Raw genomic sequence first — 24713 nt, forward strand, 5'->3', positions numbered from 1 at the left:
CTTCTGCTGTTTCAAGCCACACCACCCCAGCAACCCTCGACAAATCTGAAAAATCCAAACGTAATCACAGGACAATTTACAATGACCAATTAACCTCCCTGGTTCATCTTTAGAGTGTGGGAGGAAAGCGGAGGACCCGGTGAAAACCCATGCAATGCTTTCCATGGAGAAGAGGTATACAGACTCCTTACAGAACCACGTCGCAATTGATCTGAGCTCCAGAATGCTTGACCAGTTATGGCATCACACTAACCGCTTTGCTACCGTGACGGAGCACATTTAAGAAACTGGTTATGATTTAAGAAATGATGCGCAGGTGGAAATGAAGGCAGGAGACACAGGCTATGTGTTAACCAGTAAATGTTGGAGTTAATTTTACTTTTATTAGTAAATTAAGTCACAAGTAAGTTAAGTATTGCACAAATTCTGAAAGTTAATGGAATAACAATCAATCTGAATTGATAACAATTGTAATTAAAGAATTTTTATTATCAAAGTAATGCATTATAAATCAGTTTTACAAACAGTAATATTAAACTAATAAGATCTTCTTGAAATTCCAGCTGGGTATGAGTCAGGTATCGATTACAACCAATGCTTTGATGACAAACTCTGCCATCTTCATCAGGGTAGACATACCCAGGCAAGTAAAGTTGAGCAAAGTTATTTCCTCTAGTCCTAGAGCCTGATAGTTGCGGGGTAATAACAGTTCCTGAACCTAGTGCTGTGAGTCCTGACACTCCTGTACTTTCTTCCTGATGGCAGCAGTCTGGATGGTGGAGTCCTTGATGATGGATGCTGCCTTCCTGTGACAACACTCCATGTGGACATGCTCAGTGGTGGGGAAGGCTTTACCAATGATTAACTGGGCTGTATCCACAATGTTTTGTAGGATTTTCTGTTCAAAGACATTGGTGTTTCCATACCAGGCAGTGATGCAGCCAGTCAATATATTCTCCGCCACACATCTGCAGAAGTTTGTCGAAGTTTTAGGTGTCATGCCAAACGTTCACAAGAATCTAAGGAAGTAAAGGCATTGCTTTGCTTTCTTCATAATAGTACTTTTGTGCTGGAACCAGGACAAGTCACCAGAAATGATAACAGTGAGGAATTTATAGTTGCTTACCCTCTCCGCCTCTGATCCTCTGATGAAAACTCTGGTTTCCTCCTTCTGGAGTCAATAATCAGTTCCTTGGTCTTGCTGACATTGAGTAGGAGGTTGTTGATGTGGTGTCAATCAGCCAGATTTTCAATCTCCCTCCTGTTTTCTGATTTTTACTCCTTTTCTTTTGGCCTATGACAGTGGTGTTGTCAGCAGGTTCAAGTATGGCATTGGAGTTGTGCTTATCCACACAGTCATAAGTGTAAAGTGAGTAGAGCTGGGGGGATAGGCACACAGCCTTATGGTGCACCCGTGCTGATGGAGGTTGTGGAGATGTTGTTACCAATCCAGGGCAGGATACAGGAAAAAGGCAGGAAATTGGGGCTGAGAGAAAAATTAGAACAGCCATGATGAAATGGTGGACAGACTTGATGGCATAATTCTGCTCCTATGTCTTATGTTCAATCAGAACTGATTGGGGTGTGGAAGTGAGGAAATTGAAGATCCACTTCCACAAGGAGGTATTGAGGCCAAAGTCTTGAAGCTCATTGATTAGCTTTGAGTGGATGATTGCATTGAATGCTGGGTTGTAGTCGATAAAGAGGGTCTTTGCTGTTCATATTTTCCAGAGTTGAGCGAAAAGCCAATGAAATGGTATCCGTTGTGGATTTGTTGTGCCAGTAGGCAAATTAGAGTAGAAACAGGTCACTCCTCTGACAGGAGTTGATATGCTTCATCATCAATCTCTCAAAACTCTTCATTATTCTGGAAGTAAGTGTTACTGGATTATAGTCATTGAGGCAGGTTACCACGTTCTTCTTAGGCACCAGTATAAACGATGCCTGCTTGAAGCAGATGCGTACCTCAGACTACCGAAGCAAAAGGTTAAATATCTCAGTGAGCACTCCAGCCAGCTGATCAGCACAGGTCTTTGGTACTTGGCCAGGTATCCCACCTGGGTCAGGTGTTCTCCATGGGTTCATCCTTCTGAATGATGCTCTCACGTTGGCCTCAGAGACTGATCTTATAGGGTCATCAGAGGCTGTGGGAGTTTGTGATGGTACCTCCACATTTTGACAGTATGATTTTTGAAATGGTTCTAAAAAAAAATAGCATTTGTGGTTTTGACAACAATCGTAACAAAACAGAATGTTTGAATTTAATAAAGTAACAGGAATAAAAAGAGTACTGAAGTTGTAGTTTTTTTTTTCATCTTTTACATTCCCCAGTTGCATTTCCTCTATTTTCTATCTGTAACCAATTCGTGAAAATAAAGATGTTCCATGTTTGTCTGGGTTGGAGTAATGAAAGGTGACATAAGATGATTGAATCTGTAATCTTACCACAAAGTCAACACATGTTTGTATTGAAGGGAGTGAAGGAGGCATTTGTATGCCATTGCATACTAATGATCACACCATGTGCGCACATCCACATTTCCTTATAGAATGGAGCAGAACAGAGGTTTGTATGTATTAATCATATCAGAGTTGCCACAATACATTGAAAACCATCAATATTTGGTCTTGCTGATTTAAAAATGTGAGCTGAAATGGACTGTGGCTTTTAATCTTTTACTTAATGTCTCTAGTACCAAAACTTCTCAATTCTCTCCTGGTTGGCTCTTCACTTTGCAATCTCTGCAAAATCAATGTGCATCAAGACTCATTTCCATGTCGTTCCTGCTGCAATTGACCTATTTTGGCTTTCAGTCTCACAATGCCTCCAAAACATCTACAGGTATATTGTGATTTTCAAGTCACCCCATGGCCTTGTCCCACCAATCACTAAAGTTTCTGCCTGATCTATATCCTCTGACAGCTTGGTGTTTCCTTCAATTCCAGCCACTTGCACATCAGCTTGCACATTGCTTCTGCATTCTTCAGCAATAATTCTTTGCTCTGAAATTCATGTCCTAATCTTCGCTACTTTCCGACTTCTCTAATTACTGCTTTATCCAGGATGGAGTCAACCTGTTTTTGAGCTTGACTTTCTTTCAGAGAAAGTGTTGATTTGGCTAAAATAATCAATGCAATCTTGACTTGGCTAAGATAACCACCATCTGACAAATTTTGGTGATAGGTCTAGAGTTAAAGGTGTAATTGAACATTAGGGTAGATTAATTAAAGTTTCTCCATGCCATTGGCTCAAGACATTCCTCACAATGTGCCTTTTGGGTGAAATGTTGTTTGTGACACACCTCCAGTGTTCAATGTGCCAAATAAATGAACATGTTGAAGAGAGAATCTATGAGCCACCTGAGGGGAAATTCTGTGAATTATTTTCTGTTAGTGAGAAAACAGTCTATGGCTTCAATTTTTTTGATAATAAAGCAGACCCTGCTTACTTGGATAATTTTCAGGCTTGGGATGATGAGGCAAGTGATATTTGAGCCCCACATAAGTCAGAAATAACCATTTGTAATAGGAACTTAATTAACTTATTGTGTCCTTCAGTGACGCTATAGACCATAATTTTTTTATCATCAACATTCAGAGGGTTATCATCAATTGGAACCTGGACCAGGGTTTTCTAACCTTTTTTATAGCATGGGCCTTTACCATTAACTGAGGGGTCTGTGGACCCCAGGTTGGGAACCCCTGACCTAGAGTGAACAAGTCAATTAAATCCATGGTGATGAGATACGAGGTTGGATAACCTAAGGCAGATCAGAACAGTGACGTATTACTTGCTTGTTAAACTCGAACCACATTTATAGTTTGCCAACATCCAGAAAACAGCAGCAACACCTATTCCCAAACGTGAACATACTCTCCTTCCTCCACAGCTTCAACGAGGGTGTGACATGCACCTCGTAGTCCTCCTGGATTTTGACAGCAGGATTTTAAAACAGAGGTGTCTATGAGCAGCAAGACAAAATAAAAGGTAAACGAAAACATTATGACCTCCAAATTCCCTTTAATTCCAACAACATTCTCAGTTAAAGTCTGGAACACTGCAGAAGTATCTTCACCCTAGAGACAGCAGCATTAAAGAGGCTGGATAGCTATCAATTTCTCAATGATAGCACCACCTTTGATTTATGCAGCATATTCATCATAGCAAAACTTCCAAAGACAGGTAACATACGTGCTGTCTGTGGTAATGTTTTTGACAATAAGTGATGGAAGTTGTTTTCAGGGTGCCAGACCAGAAGCTTGATCAAAGAGAAAGATTTTAAGGTACAAATTAGACAAATGCTGGTGCAGTCCTTAGTGCTGATGCTTCATGACACCAAGGCCCTGGGTTCAATCCTGACCTCTGCTGCTATCTGTGTGGAGTTTGCATGTTCTCTCTGCGACTGTGGGTTTCTCTTGGTGCTAATGTAGATAAGCAGCAAAGAATCAAAGTGGAGTTGAAGAACATGTGAGAGAGAATAAGTTGTAAGGTTCCAGGGAACTGAGGAGAAGGAGAATGGGATCAATGGGATTGCCTTTAACAAAACCAAAAGATATATGATCTGATCAGGTCATATAACTCAGATGACCTCAGATTGAGTTATCAGATGAGGCTCACTCAACATAAAGGGTTTAAAATCTGTATCAGTTTCAGTGTCATTTTCCATTTCTGGCTTATGCATCATGGCATCTTCGTCTACCTCCTCTTGACTGCATGTCTGTGGTGGAAGACTATTGACGTGCAGCACAGGCCTCATGGCTGAAAGTGTTCAATGGATTTCTTGTTTTTAGCAGGGAATCCAGACACACTGGTCAGACAGGAGTTGCAATCTGTCACATGATAAGTCTGCTATCATTGGGAGAGTGAATGACAATGACTTCTGAGTACCTCTGAGCTAAACTCCAAGATTGACAGCTCATGTTGTGCAAATGTGAGGAGGACACACTCTTGGTCGCCAACGTTCCACCCAAAGTAGAACTCAAAGGCTTTCTCAATAAGAGGAGTCATGTTCGGTATTTGAGGTTTAATTGTATACTCACCACAAATAGAGCAGAAAGTATTGTTCCTGTTGGAATATTGGTGAGACATCTTGCTATCAGAAATACTCCTGAAAATACACAATGAATACATGTAATGAGTACACACAATATGCCATGCACATAGAGAATGTGCATCTACGTGATAGCAGTCAGATATACATGTGAATACAATACATAGAATGGTTTGTGCATGATTCTATTATAGCCTTTCTAAAACCTGTCCTGTCATGCAACATCTGCCTTGCCTGAGCATGCCCAGGTATGACTGGACAAGATAGAAAGCTTCTTAGCTTACATTAGAATTGACCTGAATTATGAATTGAAATAACAAATGTAGACAATTTCAAAAAAAAAGCACATAATAGGGAAATTTCAAGGCAATTTTCATGATCAGCAGCCTAAAATCCATAAAATACACCCAGATGTATTCAGAAGCAAAAACTTTGTTGTCTAGAGTAATTAAGTGCACAGAGGTAATTAAAATTCTGTAAAACAAACTCTGGTGGAAGACTGATGAAATCTTCATTTAGATGCTCAGGCATGCTTGCTTTACTAGAAAATATTTTTTTTAATAAAAGGAGGAATTGTGATTTTCCATTGTTTTAGTCAGGAGGTTCTTGGGCTATATCATCTGAAATAAGTATCAGACAAATCTTTCAGGGAATATGAAACCCATTAGTGGAGTCTGGCGATGTGCTTTACACATTCAGTATATCTGAAATCAATTCAAGATACAAAAATGAGGATCATACCTTCGTAAGTATTTGCAGACCTCCCATGGTGTTGTTCACTCTTAGTCGTAAGAGTGTAATGGGAAGTGAGTGCCATGCAGGATATGCACAAGATACATATTTATTTAATGGGATTTTTTTCTGCTGGGGAGAATTTTACCTGGAGTATTAAAGTGACTTAAACCTAATTTTCTATTATGTGTTACATAAGCAAATACAAGCACAAAATGTAAAACAAAATCTGGCTTTCATTAGGATAAAAAGGATCACTGAGAGGTTTTGTTTGAAAAAGAGAAGAAAATAAAATTGAATGTGTGAGATTTAGACAGTAAGTAGGAGACAATTTATGTTAAAAGCTGAGTCTGCAGCATGAATCATCTGAGGTAAAAGATACTGCAGGAATAGGAATGATAAGGGAATGAAGAAATTGGATCAGTCCTTGCTCAGGCAGTGGAGATACCCCCCATCATGGACTGAAATGGCCAGTGCTTTATTTGTCATTCCTAAATAATCAGTGTATCCTTAATATTGAAGGAAAAAGTGTCTCCTCTTTATATATTGCAATAGATTCAATTTTATACTGTTAGCTATTTAAATATTATATCTTAGAATCAGTGATGAACATCTCTAGCCGTTATTCCAGCTGTTATTTATTTGGAGACTGGTAAGGCTATCTATGTCTGAAGCCACAGGAGATGGGTAGGATTTTTAGTAAATATCTCTCCTCAGTTTTTACTTAAGAGACAGTCACGATTGCTCAAGTGTAAGAGAAACATGGAGATTTTTTGAGAACATTCATGTTACTAGGGAGGAGGTATTTGCAGCATTACAGCACATTAACATGGATAAATCCCCAGGGCTTGACTGAGTGCACCTTGGATTTTGTGGGAGATTAGAGAATAAATTGTGGAGGAACTTATGGGGGTATTTGCTTCATTGCTAGCCACTGGTGAAGTTCCCGAAGACTGGCAGGTGGCTAGTGATGTTCCATTGTTTAAGAAATATAGCAATGTCAAGCCAGAGAACTATAGGCTGGTCAGCCTGACATCAACAGTAGGGAAGTTACTGGAGAGGATTCTGAGGGACAGGACCTACCAGTATTTACATAGAGAGACTGATTAGAAGAACTAGCATGTCTTTGTGTTTGCAGAAAATCATGCTTGATGATCCTTTTAGAGTTGTTTTTAAAGAGGTAACCAAAAATGATTGATAAGGATCGGACAATGGAGGTTACCTATTTGGCTTTTGACAAGGTTCTGCACAGTAGACAGGTCTGGAAGGTTAGGTCCCACAGAATGCAGGGTGAGCTGGTTAGGGTTTGAGGAAATTTGGAGTAGCTAGGTGGATACTGTTGTCAGCGTGGATTTGTTGGGTCAAAGGGTGGGTACCTGTGCTGGATTGCACTGTCACTCTGTAAGGAATGGAATTCGTATTATCAATCAGCAAAGTGTAAATATCATAACTAACTGTACCACCTAAAAATTAACTGTTCACAGACCAAATAATTATCTCAGCTTAGCCTTTCAATATGATATTTGCCACAAATAAAGCTTGACACTTAACATAAGATAGAAATGATATAGTTTAATCTGATTATTGTGATCTCTTAGCTACCTGCAGTCAAATAGATTTCTATACAGTGATAATTTTTTTCTCTACCTTCCTTTTACTGACAGTTTGATATTTTAAAAATGTTCTGTTTGTGTTTGTTTGTAGTTTACATACAGTATAATTGCTGTAGTTCATTTTTGCCACTGGGTATAGCGAAATCAAAAATCAGAAAGTAATAGCAGACATCAAATGCAGAAATTATTACAGTTTCAAAGAATCCAAGTTCATTTTATTTTGCTACATTTAGTTGCCCTTAATGTTCATTGAAGATAGTCCTCATTGCTTAATAATAAAACCAAAAAATAATGGAGTTTACTTAGTTATGAACATCAGGGTTCTGCTGAATGCAAAAGCTGTGAGAAATAATTCAAGGTATTTCTCTTTCCGTTGTAATTTTTTTCCTTGATATTTTAAGTGCATACGCTTTGAAAAATGTCTTTAAAAATAACCTTACATTTGATATTTATAATTAAACTTCCATAAAATATGATACACATTCATAAAATATTTTTACATTTTATAAATAATTTTTAGTTTTGATTTTCATTTCAAGTGCTAATTTCTGCATTTGAGTGTCAAATGACATTAAAAAATCATTGTACACTTCCAACTTTATTCCAAATTGCGACATTGATATAATTGTTTAATCCCATTGATATTGTCGAGTGAATGCTGTTATTATCATATTAACTTTATTTTTAACAGTAGTATCCATAAAAATGGCATAAGGTATCACTCAGAAACAGAAATCAAAGAGTGCAACATCTTTAGCACAGAATAATAAAGCTACAACTTTGGTAATGCAAGGGTTAATCAGGACAAACAATTTATTGAAGGTCAAAGGGAAGGGTCTGCTTCAGAAAATATGAACAACTTCATTTCAGATCTTCAGTAGCATGTAAAATGTTAGCAGAGTTAGCACTTTTAGTCAATGGCCCTAATTAATATTAGCAAAATTTCAGAAAGATAGTTTAACAACTATTTAATGTCCTGCTAAAAAGTTGCAAGATGGTGAGAGCAGGACAGGGACAGCACAAGGCTGCTCATCGATTGTAATAGCTTTCTTTCACCAAGGAAACACACAAATAATTAACCTTAGACCAAAGAGGAAAAGGCCAGTTTGTACTTAGCCATTGGATTTTCTTAGGTGGGAATTTTGCTACAGGGCTTCATATGTCACATTATATTTAGTCTGGAAGCATTTCGACATTATTATACACTTCCTGTTAACCATAGCCTGCAATCATTTTAGAGTCACAGAGTCATGGAACACGGAAACAGACCATTTGGCCCGCTAGATCTTTGCCAGCTATCAAGCACCATTTACACTAATCCTGCTCTAACCAATTTATTCTCTCGACATTCCCATCAGACTCCCACACAGATATGATCACTGACCTAAGCTTACAGTGGCTGATTAAGCTACCACATGGAGAACATACGGAATCCATGGAAACAGCATCAGAAGTCAGAATTAAACCCAAGTCACTGGACCTGTGACATCTACCCACTGCACCACTGTCCCATCGCCAGTTACTCAGACCCACAAAAATCACACCAGATATTACCCCTAACTTCTGACTGAGAGCCATGTTTTTCTGTTTTAACTGCAAGCACAAGGAAGAACATGTAGTTGCTGTACAGACTAGAAGAATAACATTACACAGACACCTGTAGCTGATGAAAAATTAACTCTAATGAGCAGCAAATCAATACAAGATTACTCTGCTTTATACTTGTGAAATTCAGCAGACTATCTTGTTAATCACAATGTAAAGCACAAGAGGCTGCTGTGTCTAGCTTGCTCCTTAGCAACTCACTGTTCGTCAGCTACTTAATGATCTTCCAGTCCCTCTGCTCTTCTGGTGTCTCTTACTGAAAGATGGAGTTTGGGGTGGTGAAGGGGAGGGAGCAGTACATGGAGAAATAAAGAAGGACTTCAAAGCCAGTGCAGGTAATTAATAGCTGAGGGGAACATAATCTGAAGCACAGGATTTACTTTCACACCCAAGTCTATTTCCAGATCCAGCCAGCAAGGGACTGCTATTCCCCGAAGCACCAATCTCTGTTTCCTCTGAATAACCTCACTGGGCCTCCAGTTATCACATCTGCATTTCAAAACATCCTATCTCTGGTATTAATTATTAATTAACCTACAGTCACTCATGAGGATTTGATCTCTAGACTGTGCTGACCCTCACTGCAGTTGCTGGTGGAGTGGGGGTGGGAGTCAAATTGAACATATGCCACTTCCTTTGGTGTTTTTGCATTTAATGTACATCTGTGCCAGTTGCAAACAAGAATTAAAACTTGTCTATGCTTAATAATGAGATTTTCAATGCAACCAACATGAAGATGCATAATTATTTAGTTTTTCACTAAACATTTTAAGTGGCATACTATCTTGTTCACTGTTTGCTATCATTCATGAATTACAGTGTTATAGCTATGCATAGCTAAACAGAGATAGGTCCTTTTTAAAGTGGCTTTTGGAAATTTAAAGCAGGAGCCACTGTCTGAAAGCACATTGGGAAAAAACAACAATGTCTATGCTGGGGATACTGTTCTGAGTTTTTCCTATCAATTTAATTGTATGCTCAGAAATAGTACAGCTCATTTGTATTTCTTGCATTGAAGTTTCTAATTTATAAGAATGTGCCTCAAAGTCATTGCATCATTCCAGAGCCAATTACATTCCTTAGTCAGGACTATTGCGTTTTTTTTAAGCTGATGGGGGTCCACTCCCTCACAGCCTAAATGGCTCGAGGCACAGAAATATTCCCTTTTCATGATCAAGTTCAGATGGAATAATCAACATGGTTCAGTAAAACAAAAGCAATTTAGTAAAACAGAAACAGGTTAGCAGTTAGTGCAACCGGCCACATGCCTGCCAGAGCTACCCAAGACCAAACACAAGGAGCCCTGCTTGCTCAAGCATTTCATTTTTCTTGGATTGCAAAAATGCTTTAAGGCAAATATATCAGCTAAGTTAAGAAATCTGTCTCTAATCAGTCAGTCAACCCTTCCAGAGAGCTGCCAATCAGTAGGTTCTTCCTCTATGGTTATGGAGGATGAGGTTGGTGACAAGCTTGGGAGCTCAAGATGTAATGGGAGGCAGGAGTGGTGTTTATTGCAGCAGCTACTGGCAACCAATGTTGTTAACCTAGAGTGTTTGAGTGCCCACTCACTGAGTCTTGTAGTTGCATGTGAGTTCCTCAGGGAAGTGTCAGGTGCATTAACATGAATTATGCTAGAAACACCCAGTCTAGTTTCATAGCTGACAGAATCTCACCCAGAAATAAATCTGCTCTGAGTAAAGCTGATTTTGGATAATACAGCACTGAATGAAAAATAGCACTGTACAATCCATTTTCTGGGTAACAAATCCAATTTAAATGTTTGAACAGGAGAGTGATCTGCTAAAACTACTGTTGTTTTAATGATAGATTATCAGTAGTCGACTGCATTAAGGGGGCTTCTTCAAACCAAGAAGAGTGAGCAGATGCAACTTTATTCCTATTCCTCATATTTTCCTGCAGGCCCCTCTTTAGATTTTGCAAATAGCAAAAGGACAAATTGGGAAATCAAAGGAGAATTATTTCACAATTCATTTTTGAAATTGTGGCAGCTAAGTTATTCCTTAAGTGTATTAACCTGAAATTAATGACATAGCAACTACTCTAGTCTATGTACTAATGCCAGTAGCTGCCACACCAGCGCGCTTATGTTGGCACACTGAAAATATATTGAAGGAGGAAGCATTTGCTGGCTCTCTGCACAAAATGAGCAGGGATCTGCTCATGATGAAACGATGCCCTAGAGGGGCTCTCGAGCTCAGAATTGATGTGCTCATACCTTTCTAAACAGGATTATATATGGGAACCCAGGACTACATTCCTGTTAATTAAAACTGAAACACTGTAGAATAGTCAGAGTCAATAATTCCATCACCAACAGATCAGTTCAAAGTTCTGCTGCCCTTCATATTCAGTCATCAATGTTGGTGGCCGTGGAAATAGCTTAAAAAAAATTCCAAGGAGATCCCCAATCTCAAAAGCAGAATCCTGTAAGTGATAAAGACGAGGCTGAAGCATTGTAACCATTTGTTCAGCCAGAAGTTCTGAGTGAATGGTTCTTCTTGGCTTTCGCCTGATATCCACACCATTCGGAGGGAAGGACTAGAGAGGTTAAATGGTTGACACAACACCATGGACCAAAGGGGCTGTGCTGTGTGGCAGTGCTCTATGCTCTATTACAGTTTGATTCACTCCAAGTGTAATCAAGAATTGGCTGAGAGTATTTGTTACTGCAAGGACTATGGAACCAGCTGATGTTCCCGCCAGAACACTGAAGATTTGTCCTCTAGCCAAATTATTCCAGTACTGCTACAGCATTAGCATGTATCCAACAATATGGAAAATTGTGAACTTGAATCTGTTCATTGAAGAATGTGGTGAGCTTCCATTTCCACAGGGAAACAAGCAGTGGGACAAAACTTTTGTCAGTGACATTCAGGCACCAATAAATAAATAAATAGTATCTCTGAAGATAAGAGCTAGCTGCTGACACACTGCATTCATTTACTCCAAGAACCCTGAACTTCTCCCTCTTTCCATTGGAAGAGACAGTATGCAAATGAGTCTCATCTCTGCTCGTTGAGGACAGCAGGCTGCTCTGTCTTAGTGCAGCTCTAGTCCAGGGGTTTTAGTTTACTCCCACGTGATGTTGATAGACAGGGCAATACTCCATAAAGGCTGAAGGAGGTTGCAGGGCCTCAGTCCATGCCTCCAAGGTGTCACCTACACCAAGAGGCATCTTGTGGTCGTATTGTTGCTGAGCCTATGCAAATAAGTGAGTGTGGCTGCCAGAGTAGATGATAACTTCCCCTGGCACCACACAATCAGAAAATGATTGTTCACTCTCCTTGGCCATCACCTGCTTTCAATCAAATGTATTAAAAAAAACAAATCACTTCTGTACATTGCCTTGGAGACACCTTTCATGTGCTGATGGATCTCTGTGCTCCTCCAGAGGGACTGGTGGAAAATTGTTGGCCTTCACTTCAGGAGACTACAGAGGATGGCATTGAAGTGTTCCAGTCCTTGGCAGCCTGGATTTGAGCTGCTGCTTCTCATTGTGGACCAGCAGCCAATGGCAATGAGCCTGTTAGTCCCACAACAATGTTATTATCCTCAGCAGGGGCACAAGGTTCATGGTGCTTGAGGCCACTGACACTTTCCAGAAAAGGAAAACGGTCTTACCAGTTTTTAGGTCAGACTGCCACATAGTTCTGATACCTCAGAAGTTCATTTAGCAAAGGTATCCTTACAACCTAAGCTCCACTCAAACCTGCAATGCAAGTAGTAATGCTATGATGGACCTTCCTAATTGGCTATTGATGTTCTAGAATGGTGTAGTTCACCCTGTTGCTGGAACTTCCAACCTGCCCCAGGCAAGAGAAGGCATGCCCAAAGCTCTGCACAAAACCCTGTACTCACCGGTACTGGAGTAACCCATACTGCATGAAATAGTTTCAACTTTTGTGACTGAGTTTTCAAGGTGGCACCAACTTCTGTCAGTAGCTGGGTTCTCAGTCTCATTTGCATTACCATCATCAGAATCAATGTGCAAACTCTATCCCCAGTGATGCGGTTCCTGCTTTAAATGTTCCCTTTGGCTGGGCTCCTCAGTACTTGTGTCTGGGGAGCAGGCACCATAGGCAGAATCTTTCTCTCCCATTCCCACTAAATTTCAGCCTGCCTCTGAATGGCTCAAGCTGAGTGAAGGTGGCTTGTCCTCTTCCCCAACCAACAAGACAGGTTTCACTCCATCTCTAAAATGAAAAAGAGACAAGGCTTTGTTTTGGTTAGAGTAAAATAAGTATATTCTGATTGCAAATGAGACAGAAAGACAAAGGAAGAGTAGGAGACCCTGCTGATTTATGCTTGCAGATACCATCATCACCTGCCTTTCTAGACCACACTAATCCCACACTCATCTCCATTTATTTCTCCACCTTCTTCTGGATCTTTCCTGAAATCAAATGTAATGGAGCACATCAAACTGTATCCCAGTGTGTGGCCATCCTGCTTAGGTTTCCAGGGTGCCTGAGTAGATGTGGGACTCACAACCATCCGAGCAGATGAGAGTGAGATACAGCTCAGAACGTTATGGTTCAGGATGACATCAGCTATGTATTTGGCAGATGTGTGGAGACTGATGAATTCAACATTGGATGAGGCTCTTGGTATAGAGGGGAGGGTATGGCATTATACTGTTTGTAGATGAACTTCCCCAATTAATGTCACATTTTGAGAGATATTAATATGAACTTCCCAATTAATGTCATATTTTGAGAGATCCTCCACCATTTCTTGCAGAGACTTTGCTAGTATTAACCTCCTCCTGCCTCATGTGTGCAAGTCTGGTGAGCCCTCTGCACCTCATTGACTAGAGAATGTCTTTCTACCCACACCAGCTGCCTTTAAATAACACTGGCAGGTTTTCAGCTGCCCCACCAGCTTATCCTTTCCTTCTCCACTGAAGCTCACAGCTAGTGAAATACAAAGGAAGCACTGGGTGCATTGAGGAATTACTTGAAAGACCATTGTCCATGGATTTAATATGGCCTGCAGCTTGAGGAATGGAACCTGTACTGTGATTCCCATCTGCATCTCCAGGAAACAATGATTTTTTTTTCCCTTTAACACTCTAACCCTGTCTAAACTAGTTAGTGTAATGATAAACTACATTTCATTTTACCAGCTCTGGCTGTCCAGCAAAGTTATGCAAGTTCCTCAACTGGGCATAGTATTTGAAGACATTTTGCAAGAACTTGCACATAAATAAAAATAGTTCAAAAAATCTAATTCTAGAAGAGGTTAACAGTAAAGAGGATGGGATAAAACAAGCAATGGCAGTTTAATAAAGTGACTAGATAAATTCCAGTCAGGGCTAGGAATATGAAAGGATTCAGATTTACACAGCAGCATGACCCCATCTGGTCTGAATGATTTTATTATCCTCTACAAATGAATGATATTGAGCCAAAGGTGGAATACTCCCAAATTTGAATCAGATAGCTTAATATCTCACTAAATCCAAGCAACTGCTGATAGTTAGCTCGATGTTTCAATATTTGGTTTACAGATCATTAGTTTCTGAAAGATTCAAACTTTTTCATTCATTTATATACAATTATGATATTCTTTCCTTATATATTGTATGTTTAGTCAGCAATTTCTTTTACAAACATTAGATAAATGCAGGCTCACAATGCTATAGGTTTGAAAAGGAAGTAATGCAGGGAAGAATCATTGAGCTGCAGTTATTACCTCCTGCCAGCAGAGGTGTGCTCACCATCACAGTCCATAAGACCATAAGATAAAGGAACAGAATTAGACCATTCAGCCCATTGAGTCTGCTCTACCATTCCATCAACACCATACACCTGCCTTATCATATCCTTTGATGCCCTGACCGATCAGAGATCTCAACTTCTGCCTTAAATATACCCATGGACATCGCCTCCACCACAGTCTGAGGCAGAGCATTCCACAAATTCACTACTCTCGGGCTAAAAAAGTCCTTCTTATCTCTGTTCTAAAAGATTGCCCTTCAATTTTGAGACTGTGCCCTCTAGTTCTGGATACCTTCACCATCCTCTTCACATATACCCTATCTAGTCCTTTCAACATTCAGTAGGTTTCAATGAACTCCTCCTACATTCATCTAAATTCCAGTGAGTACAGTCCTGAAGCCACCAAGTGCTTCTCATATGTTAACCCCTTCTTTCCAGGAATCCTTGTGTACCTCCTCTGGACTCTCTCCAATGACAACACATTCTTTCTGAGATACGGGGCCTAAAACAGTTGACAATACTTCAAGTGAGGCCTGATTAATGTTTTATAAAGCCTCAGCGTTATCTGTTTTTAAATTATATTTCCTTTGAAATAAATGCCAACATTGCATTTACCTTCTTTACCACAAACTCAACTTATAAATTAACCTTCTGTAAGTCTTTCACAAGCACTCCAAAATCCCTCTGCACCTCTGATGTTTGAACTTTCTCCCCATTCAGATACTAGTCTGCACTATTGTTCCTTTTGCCAAAATGCATTATACATTTCCCAACACTGTATTCCATCTGCTAATTTTTTTTGCCATTCTTCCAATGTGCAAGTCCTGCTTCCTCAGCACTCCTCCACCTATCTCCATATCATCCACCCACTTTGCAGCAAAGGCATCAGTTCAAGAAGCTCCTTAGGATGTTTCCACAGTAACTGCAGTCATTGGAACTGACTGGAACCAGGTTCATGGAGTTTTTATTGGCAATCAAGCACCCATTTTCATCATCTCTGCCAGAATCCCATCAATTCCTCCAGCTTCTGCCCCCCACCAACCAACTTGGGGCAATTTATAGTGGCCAATTAATCCATTATCCCTATGTCTTTGGGAGAAAACCAAAGCACCTGGTGGAAGCCACACACAGACTATAGAAAGTAGAACAAGGTGCAGACCCTTCAGACCACCACATCTGCTAGCCAAAGGGCTGGTTTCTGTACCGTACTCTCTTTTCCTCATACCATGATACCAATCCAAATTAATCCCATCTGCCTGCACATGGTCTATATTCATGTACATTCACAAGGAAACTCCACACAGACAGCAGGAATTAAAAGGGAACTTTAAAAAACAAACTGCAGATGTCAGAAATCTAAAATAACAGGAATTTTGGACATATTTAGCATGCTATGTGATATCAATGGGGTGGGGAAGAAATTCAGGAAGTCAAGCAGCATCTGTAGAAGGAATAAACAGTTCATGTTTCAGGTTGGATGCTTTCAACAGAGCCTGATGAAGGACCTTCACAGTTTGCACAACACTTTGTCCCATCCTGCCTTTCATAAGTAACATACTTCAATCATTCTGTTCTTCCATCTGTCATATTTACCCTTCTGATGTAACTTTTTGTACAGATGTGTCAGGAGGGGCCAGTTGCAGTAGGACTCAAGTGCAGACCAATGAATGTTCTTTTACCAGGATCTTATTAGTAGCCACAGGGGCAACAGTCTTTCAACACCAGGAGGCAGGCACGAAGCAAGAAAGGCAGGCAGAGGTCTTATCCAGGAAAGGCTGTCCGGCAAGGGCAGACAATTACTGGTGCTTCAGGCAAGAATCAGGTTCCAAACAGGCAGAATCCAGAAACACAGAATTCAACAAATTCACTATAGCAGGCTGGAACAACTCAGTTCAGGACTGGGATGAACAGGCAGAGAGTGTGAGTCGAGGCAGGGTTTAAATGGACAGGGTAATGAGCGAGAACAGAAACAGGTGGGTGCTATTGAGGAGATAAGTGGGTAATTGGTGAGAGTCCAATTAGGGAAGGGACTGGTTCAAAGCCCACATGGCCAGGTGAAAGAAGGTAGAATTTAAGGGCTGTCATGGTCCAGAGCTATCAGCAGAGCCCCTTTGACCCCGTGTTCAGGCCGGATCCTTAACAAGATGTTTCTGAAAGATCTTTTCTCTTTTTGAATCACAAATTCACCTGACCACATTCCATCCATTTCCCCCCTCCTCTGTTCTCACTTCCACTTCTCTAGACAGAGCAAGAACAAAGCCCACTACCCTTTCACCACTGCCAACAGTCTTTTCCTTCAACAGATTTCTATCACCTTCAGAGAGGTTCCACGATCAGACACATCCCCTCTCCTCTATTTTCAGCATTTCTCAATGGTATGACTCCCTGGTCCACTCTTGTTGCCCCACCAACCACCTCCTTCGCACATTTTCCCTTGCAATTGCAAGTGGTGCAAGACGCATTCTTTTACCTCTTCCCTTCCTACCATCCAGGGTCTAAGATAATCTTTCTAGCTGAAACTACAATTCACAATGGAAGACAAGCCAACCGTGACCTACTGGGCATGTCCTCCTGTTCTGTATTGCATGACCCCATCCCACATTACTTTGTCTATATCCTCACTCTCTTCCTGCGCTCATTCATTCATTTGACAGATAAACTTGTTCACGGCTTATCTCCTGTTTACCCTGGCTCCAATTTTCAAAGCAATGCAGGTTGATTAGTTAGTTGACTACTGAAAATGTCTATGAGTGTGCAGATAGGTGGAGCAATAGGAAATGTGGAAATAGCGAATGTGGAAAGAATAAAACAGATCTGTATAAATGGGTAATTGATGGCTAATCTGGATTGGTGGCAAAAGGTCCTGTTTCCATCCATTTCTCTAACACTGGAGATCAGGGTTAAACCTGGATCACTGGAGCTGTGATGTAGCTGTTCACCAGCTGCAAAACTGTGCAGATGCTAAAAATTAAGGACAAACTATGAGTGGTGACAGACCATTGTAGTTAAATCATACTTGAATATGCCAGTTTTATTGGCTTTTTATCCAGTTTCACTAGACAACTATAGCTCTCTGGGACTAAGAAGATAACAAAGGAACTATCACCCTTTTAACAAACTGTGATGCACATCTATGAAGAAATGCCATGATGCTAACTATTACCATTTTTGCCTTTCAGTTTCCATTGTTGAATCTTTGCCTACAGACTGTGTTAGATAGGGTTGAAAGAATTGTTGGAACTGGATTGGAGCAAGAAGGCTGAGGTGACATTAAGGAATGTGAAGCCATAACATAATTAAGTTTCATAAAATAAATTGAGAGAGAGAGAAAGAGAATGAGAGAGAGAAGAGAGAGAGAGAGAGAGAGAGAGAGAGAGAGAGAGAGAGAGAGAGGGAGAGAGAGAGAGGGAGGGAGAGAGGGAGAGAGGGAGAGAGAGAGAGGGAGGGAGAGAGGGAGAGAGGGAGAGAGGGAGAGAGAGAGAGGGAGGGAGAGAGAGAGAGAGAGAGAGAGAGAGAGAGAGAGAGAGAGAGCAATCAAGATAATAATACCACTGAAAAAAGTGTAATTTCTTTGAGATGATAAGGTCATAAACTTAACTGAACTGGGAATAAAATGTTTGCAGATCATGGTGAGAAGCTTTCAGGCAAGAGTGGATTAAGGTACACGGTTGGCTTATTCTCACAAGAAGCAAAAAGGCCACAGGAAAGCTGATGTTCCTTAGGGAAAGGTGAAATTTAAATTAAAATAGGAAAATTAGATAGATGATTGAAAACACTGAGGGAGATGAAATATTGGCAAGGAATATAAAGGGAAACAGTAAGGATTTTATAAAGTCTGCAGCAATGTATTCATCAGAGAGCAGAGAAGGGAAAGGAACTCTCCTTGTGAGGATCAGAACTGGGGGAAGTATTCAATGAATAATATCCCTCGATTCTTGCAAAGAGAAATAGATAACCTGGTTATCATACTAATAGTACTAGAGCTGGCAAAGAAGCCCAGCTTTGAGGTCCAGGTTACACTCGATCAGCTCTGCTGGGCAGCATTGTCAACATCAGATGCCTGAAGTGGACACCGTACCCCATGCACTGACATTGGATGAAAAACCTGGCAAAGAAAAAAAAACTTAAGCGTGTTCTCAGAGCTTCCCTTGAAAACAAGGAGACATTCTCATCGAGTCTCTGACCTTAGACCTTAGACCCCTTTAAATGGAGAGGAAAAATTGAGGACAGCACTGAGAACATTGCTTGATTGGCAGAAAGGGCACATCACCTCACAACCTGCCACCTCCTGCTCCAGCTTTGATAAAATCAACCAGCCTAGCCTACAAAAGGTAACTTTTGTCAGTCAACACAGAGCTCAGAAAACTTGGAACAAGTCATCCTTGATTCCAAGAGACTGCTGCAGAAGAATCGCTGGATTTTCTGAAGGATGCAAAGGAGAATAAATAGAACACTCGACTGCAAGGTCTGATAATGCCAGAATCAAATTCAATGAAGTTACTCGCGGTCATACTGAACAAGGTGTTGAGGACATTGTGTATTGGACTTGTGAAGGCTAGTGAATCCTGTCCACATAATTTCTCTAATCCATCCCCACCTCGGATCTTCATCCTGAACCATTGTTCCTGGGTATGGCTTCTCCTGGATCCTTCTCTGTCTGACAAAGAACACATATGTTGGTCAGGATGGCTTACTCAAGGGCATATATTCAAAAAAGGTGAAAAGTGGTGAAATGGACAGTTTCCTCCTTGCATCCAACTTGAATATTCCTATTGCCTCTGAATCATAACTGGACCATGCTGAACACAGCATCCTGCTCGCTAGTCCTAGTTGCCCGTGTTCAACCCATAATCCTCCAAGCCCATGCCCTCTTAATGTACTCACCTTCACCACTTCCTGGTAGCTCATTGCAGGTACTCACTGCTCTCTGTGTAAAGAAGGTATCTCTCAAGTTTTTTTTATTTCACCCCTGCCCCCTCCCCCCCCATCTTCTAACTGTGCTCTCTTGTATTCAGCTCCCCAACACTGTGGAAAGGAGGAGGAGGAGAGACAATGAAGGAGGAGCTTAGAAGAGACAACAGCACCTAATGACGACTCCTTTGCTTGCATCTCCGGAAACAGCTCTATTTCTATGTTTAATATCTCTATATTTCCCTTTCAGGATTCTTTTGAAGACCCTGACCTGGAGTTCCACACTGACAATGGTTCTTTGCGGGAATGGGACCATCTCTTGGGGTCTCACGACTGGCCGTTATTCGATAAGCCAAGGATGCGGCCTAGGAGATTAGCGCGCCTGCGGAGTTCTGGGATCTCATAGCTCTGGAGACCGGTGGCCCAAAGGTCGGTGCCTCTGCAGAGTTCGAGTTCGATGTGTCGTGGGAGACAGAAGATCAAAAGCAGTGAGCTGGCTGCCGCCTGTGTGCCCGGAGACCCGAATTCTCTGGGCACACAGCTCGAAAAAAGTGACGCAACAGACTTTTAACACCATAAATCAGTGAGTTGCATGTTATGTCTCCCCTCTCACTGTGAAATGGAGACATCCCTTCTTTCCTTATTAGAGAGACAGAGAGAGCCTGTGGTATGTTGAATTACTGGGTTAACGAGTAATCTTTGGGTACTGCATGTCGGTGTCTTTATTGATGCTTTGCTGCACGCTTGAGTGCTCATTGGGGGATGCTGATGCTTTTATTGCTGGTGGGGAAGGGGAGGGGGATTGTTGCTTTGATGCCCCTTACGCGTAGGAGGGGTGCGCTGGGGGGGCTTTGGGGTTCTAATGTTTAACTGTCATTCATTCTTTGGGGGGCATTCCTCTGTTTTCATGGATGGTAGCGAAGAAAAAGCATTTCAGAATGTACATTGTATACACTTCTCTGACATTAAATGTACCTTTGAAACCTTTGATAGACCATGACCATCCACCTTGTCTATTCCAAGAACGTAGACCTTGGAATATGGGTCCTTAACTCCTTGAAAGTGGCATCACCAGTTGATAGGATGTAAAGAGAGCTTTCGACACATTGGCCTTCATAAGTCAGAGAACTGGACACAGGAGTTGGGATGTTATGTTGAAGTTGCACAAGATGTCAGTGAAGCCAGATTTGGAGCATTCTGTGTGGTATAGTCAATACCTACAGGAAAGATATCAATAAGATTGAAAGAGTACTGAGAAAATCTACAAGGATATTGGCAGGACTTGAGTAGCTGGGTTGTCGGTAAAGGTTGAATAGGTAAGGATTTTTTTTTTCTGCAGCCTAGGAGAATGAGAGATTTGATAGAGGTATACATACTATGAGGGGTATAGATACGGTAAATGCAAGCAGAATTTTTCCACTGACGTTGGGTGAAACTAGAACTAGAAGTCATAGATTAAGGGTGAAAAGTGAAAGATTTCAGTAGAACCTGAGGGATAACTTCTTCACTCAGAAGGTGGTGTCAGTGTGGAACGAGCTGCCAGCAGAAGTGGTGGATGCAGGCTCGATTGCAACCTTTAAGAGAAGTTTGTCTACGGATATGGATGGGAGGGGTATGGAGGGCTATGATCTGGGTGCAGTTCAATGGGACTAGGCAGAATAATAGTTCAGCATGGACTAGATGGGCCAAAGAGCCTGTTTCTATTCTCTACTGGTATGACTCCTCGTGAGTTTATAAACTTCTATGAAATTATCCCTCATTCCCCTACACTCCAGTGAATAATGACCCAGTATGGACAGCATCTTCCTGTAACTCAGGCCCTTTAGTCCAGGTAGCATCTTCACAAATCTCTGTTGCAATTTCTCCAGCTTGACAATATCTGTCCTATAACAGGGTGACCAAAACTGTATGTAAATCAACATTTGTTGTCTTTCCAACACAATATCCTTAATCCTAAAATGGATGCCCTGACTGATGACGGCCAACTTGCTAAACGCTTCCTTCAGCATCCTGACGACTTGTGCAGCTGCTTCCACTAGACTGTGCAATTGTATTCTCAGGGTCATTTGCTTCACTACACCTATCAATCATTGTATAGGTGTTACCCTGGCTTGAATGCCCAAACTACATTACTTTGCACTTGTCTAAGATGAAAACCATCTGCCCTTCTCCCTAACCGATCAAGATCTCTTTGTAAGTCCTTGTAACCTGCTTCACTATCAACAATGCACCCTAATTCAGTATCAGGAAACCTACTAATCTTGTCATGTATGTTGACATCCAAACCACTGGCATAAATAACAGCAGTCCCAACTCTGACCCTTGGGGCATCCCACTAATAGACACAGTATTGATCTACAATTATAATCCTGTACTTCCTATCATTGAGCCAATTCTGAATACACCTCACTAGTTCCCCTGACTCCCATGCGACCTATCCTTCCAGATCAGCTTGCCATGCAGGATCTTGTCAAAGGCCTTACTATGTTGTCCATCTAGACAACATTCACTATCCTACCTTCATCTAGCCCCTTAGTAACTCCTGTTTCCTGTGCTCCATTGAGTTTGACAAATGTCCATTTCAGAGTTCAAAGTAAATTTTATATCAGAATACATATATATCACCATATCGATTGCTGAGATTCAGTTCCTGTGGGCATACTCAACAAACCTATAGGATAGTAACTATAACAGGGTCAATGAAAGATCAACCAGAGTGCTGAAAGAACCAAACTGCACAAATGCAAATATAAATAAAGAGCAATAAATAACGAGAACATGAGTTAATGAGATAAAGAGTCCTAAAAGTGAGATCTTTGGCTGTGGGAACATATCAATGGGTGGCGCAAGAGAGTGCATTTATTCCCTTTGTTCAAGAGCCTGATGGATGTGGGGTAAACCTGTTCTTGAACCTGGTGGTGAGAGACCTGAGGCTTCTGTACCTTCTACCTGATGGCAGCAGCTAGGGAAGCACATGGCCATTGACACCAATCCAACACTAGACTCACTTCTTATTCATTCATCCTACTCAGCTTCTCCGGTTCTACCCTTTACCTGCACATTTGGAGCAATTTACAGCAATTGGGGCAAATTAACTTTAAGATGTGTGAGGAAACTGGAGAAAACCCAGCCAGTTGCAGGGAGAAATTTGCAAACTTTACACAGACTGCATCGGACATGTTTGAACTTTTGTCTTTGGTGCTGTAAGGCAGTAGCTTCACAAACGACACCACTGTGCTGCCTGTAGTGTTACATTTATGACCCGATTCAAAAAGCTCAGTACCAGTTGGCATGAGCACTCTCAGTCTGGAACATTCCTTAGTCCAAACTGATCGTTGCCAAACAAGATTTATATTCAGCCTTATAGCTGCTAAGGCATGAATACTACTAAATTAGACTGTAGTGACCTTTTCCTTAGATGGCCTTTGAAACATGTTGCAAGTATAGATCTGCTGCAGTAATGATTGATCTCCTGAGTCTACAACCCTCTGAACATTGAACATGGAGCAGTTATGCTCCTGTACACTGGTGCCTCCATCCCAGACAGTCGTGAAACCACTCCAAGTGCTGCCCATGGTATGCCTGGTGAAATCACAAGCTACGAAGGCATTTTAAGACTTATTTGCATAAATACTTAAAGTATTCATTCACTCCAATATATAATCAATACCACTAATGTAAGGCTTCTAGTTATGATCAATATGCTTTCATCCATTTGCCATTTATGGTGAAAAGAGTGTGCACTAACCATTGAATACGACATCAGACTCTTTACTACTACATCTCTCCGTGTCTCCATTTCTGTTGGGAGCAAATTTAGTGCATTATACTGCTAAGCCCAGCACAAATGATGGTTTGAAATAGATTTTGTTATTACAACCCTCTCCCTGAACCCCCACCCCCAACCCCAGACAGAAGAGTTCAGTCAAGGCCTATTAAAAGGCAGTGAGATAATCTTCCTTGTGTACAGTTAATATTTAGGACAATGCAAAGACACCACTGAGCAGAAAAAATAACCCATATTATTGCAAATAACCTGTATAAGGTATGTGGATTTTGGTTCTGATCTGTGTATGTTCTCCCTGAGCCTGTGAAGGTTTCCTCCACATACTCTCATTTCCTCCCACATCTTAAAGATGTTGGTGGATTAATTGGCTGCTGTAAATTGCCCCTAGTGCCTAGGTAATCTAGGGGTGGAGGGAGGGGGTATTTAAAGAAAATGAGGGTTGACAAGAAAAATGGAGTCATGCAGGGAAACCTTAAATGGTGGATGACAGCATGGACTTAATGGGCTGAAGGGCCTATTTCTGTGATGAACATCTCCCAGATTTATATATTTCCTTCCTATGAAACCTATTTGTTGTAAAGAGGTAAAATTATATTGTGGGTAAAAATTCAGTTTTTACTTGGATATTTTTGGAGTCAGAAAATGCTATCCTTGGTGTTCGAGGGGTTATTTGTGACAGGTGTTATATTCATGAAGCTATTAGCATGCATCAATGGAGAAGGAAATTAGTGGTCACTCAGATTTAATGCTAGTGCTGCCATTTTGGAGATTAAACCACCGAAATCACTGACGTCAGTCTCCTGATGAAACTAGTTGCGCTCAGATATAGAACATAGATCAGCACAGTATAGGAACAGCCCCTTTGATGTACCAATTGAATTAATAAGTAAATGGCTAACTAACCTAATCTCTTCTGCCTACACCGTCCACTCCTTCCATTTTGCTCACATTCTGTCTCTACAACACCAGGTCGTGCATTCCAGGCACTATGTCTAAAAAAACTTACCCCTCACATCGCCTTTGAAATTACACCCTCTCATTTTAAGTGAGCGCCCTCTGGAATTTCACATTTCAACCCTTGAAAACAGATATCGTCTCTCTACTCTATCTATGCCTTTCCTAATCATATAAACCTCAACTGGATTTCTCCTCAGCCTCTGGCTTTCCAGAGAACACAACTTAACTTTATCCAACTTCCATGATAGCACATGCCTTCTAATCCAGGTAGCATCCTGGTAAACCTCCTCTGCACCATCTCCAAACCCTCAACAAC

The 24713-nt window shown here is 41.0% G+C and overlaps 1 long non-coding RNA gene across 1 annotated transcript; it reads right to left on the reverse strand.

Annotated features, from left to right (window-relative positions):
* Positions 1-557: 557 nt before the first annotated feature.
* Positions 558-9302, reverse strand: LOC132397776 (uncharacterized). Its single transcript, XR_009513442.1, has 3 exons — positions 9203-9302; positions 5041-5108; positions 558-2201 (listed from the first exon to the last, which is right to left on the reverse strand). It is a non-coding gene; the product is annotated as an uncharacterized LOC132397776 (long non-coding RNA).
* Between the last annotated feature and the right edge of the window lie 15411 nt (positions 9303-24713).

Source organism: Hypanus sabinus, chromosome 8, assembly GCF_030144855.1.
Source record: "Hypanus sabinus isolate sHypSab1 chromosome 8, sHypSab1.hap1, whole genome shotgun sequence".
NCBI lineage: Eukaryota > Metazoa > Chordata > Chondrichthyes > Myliobatiformes > Dasyatidae > Hypanus > Hypanus sabinus.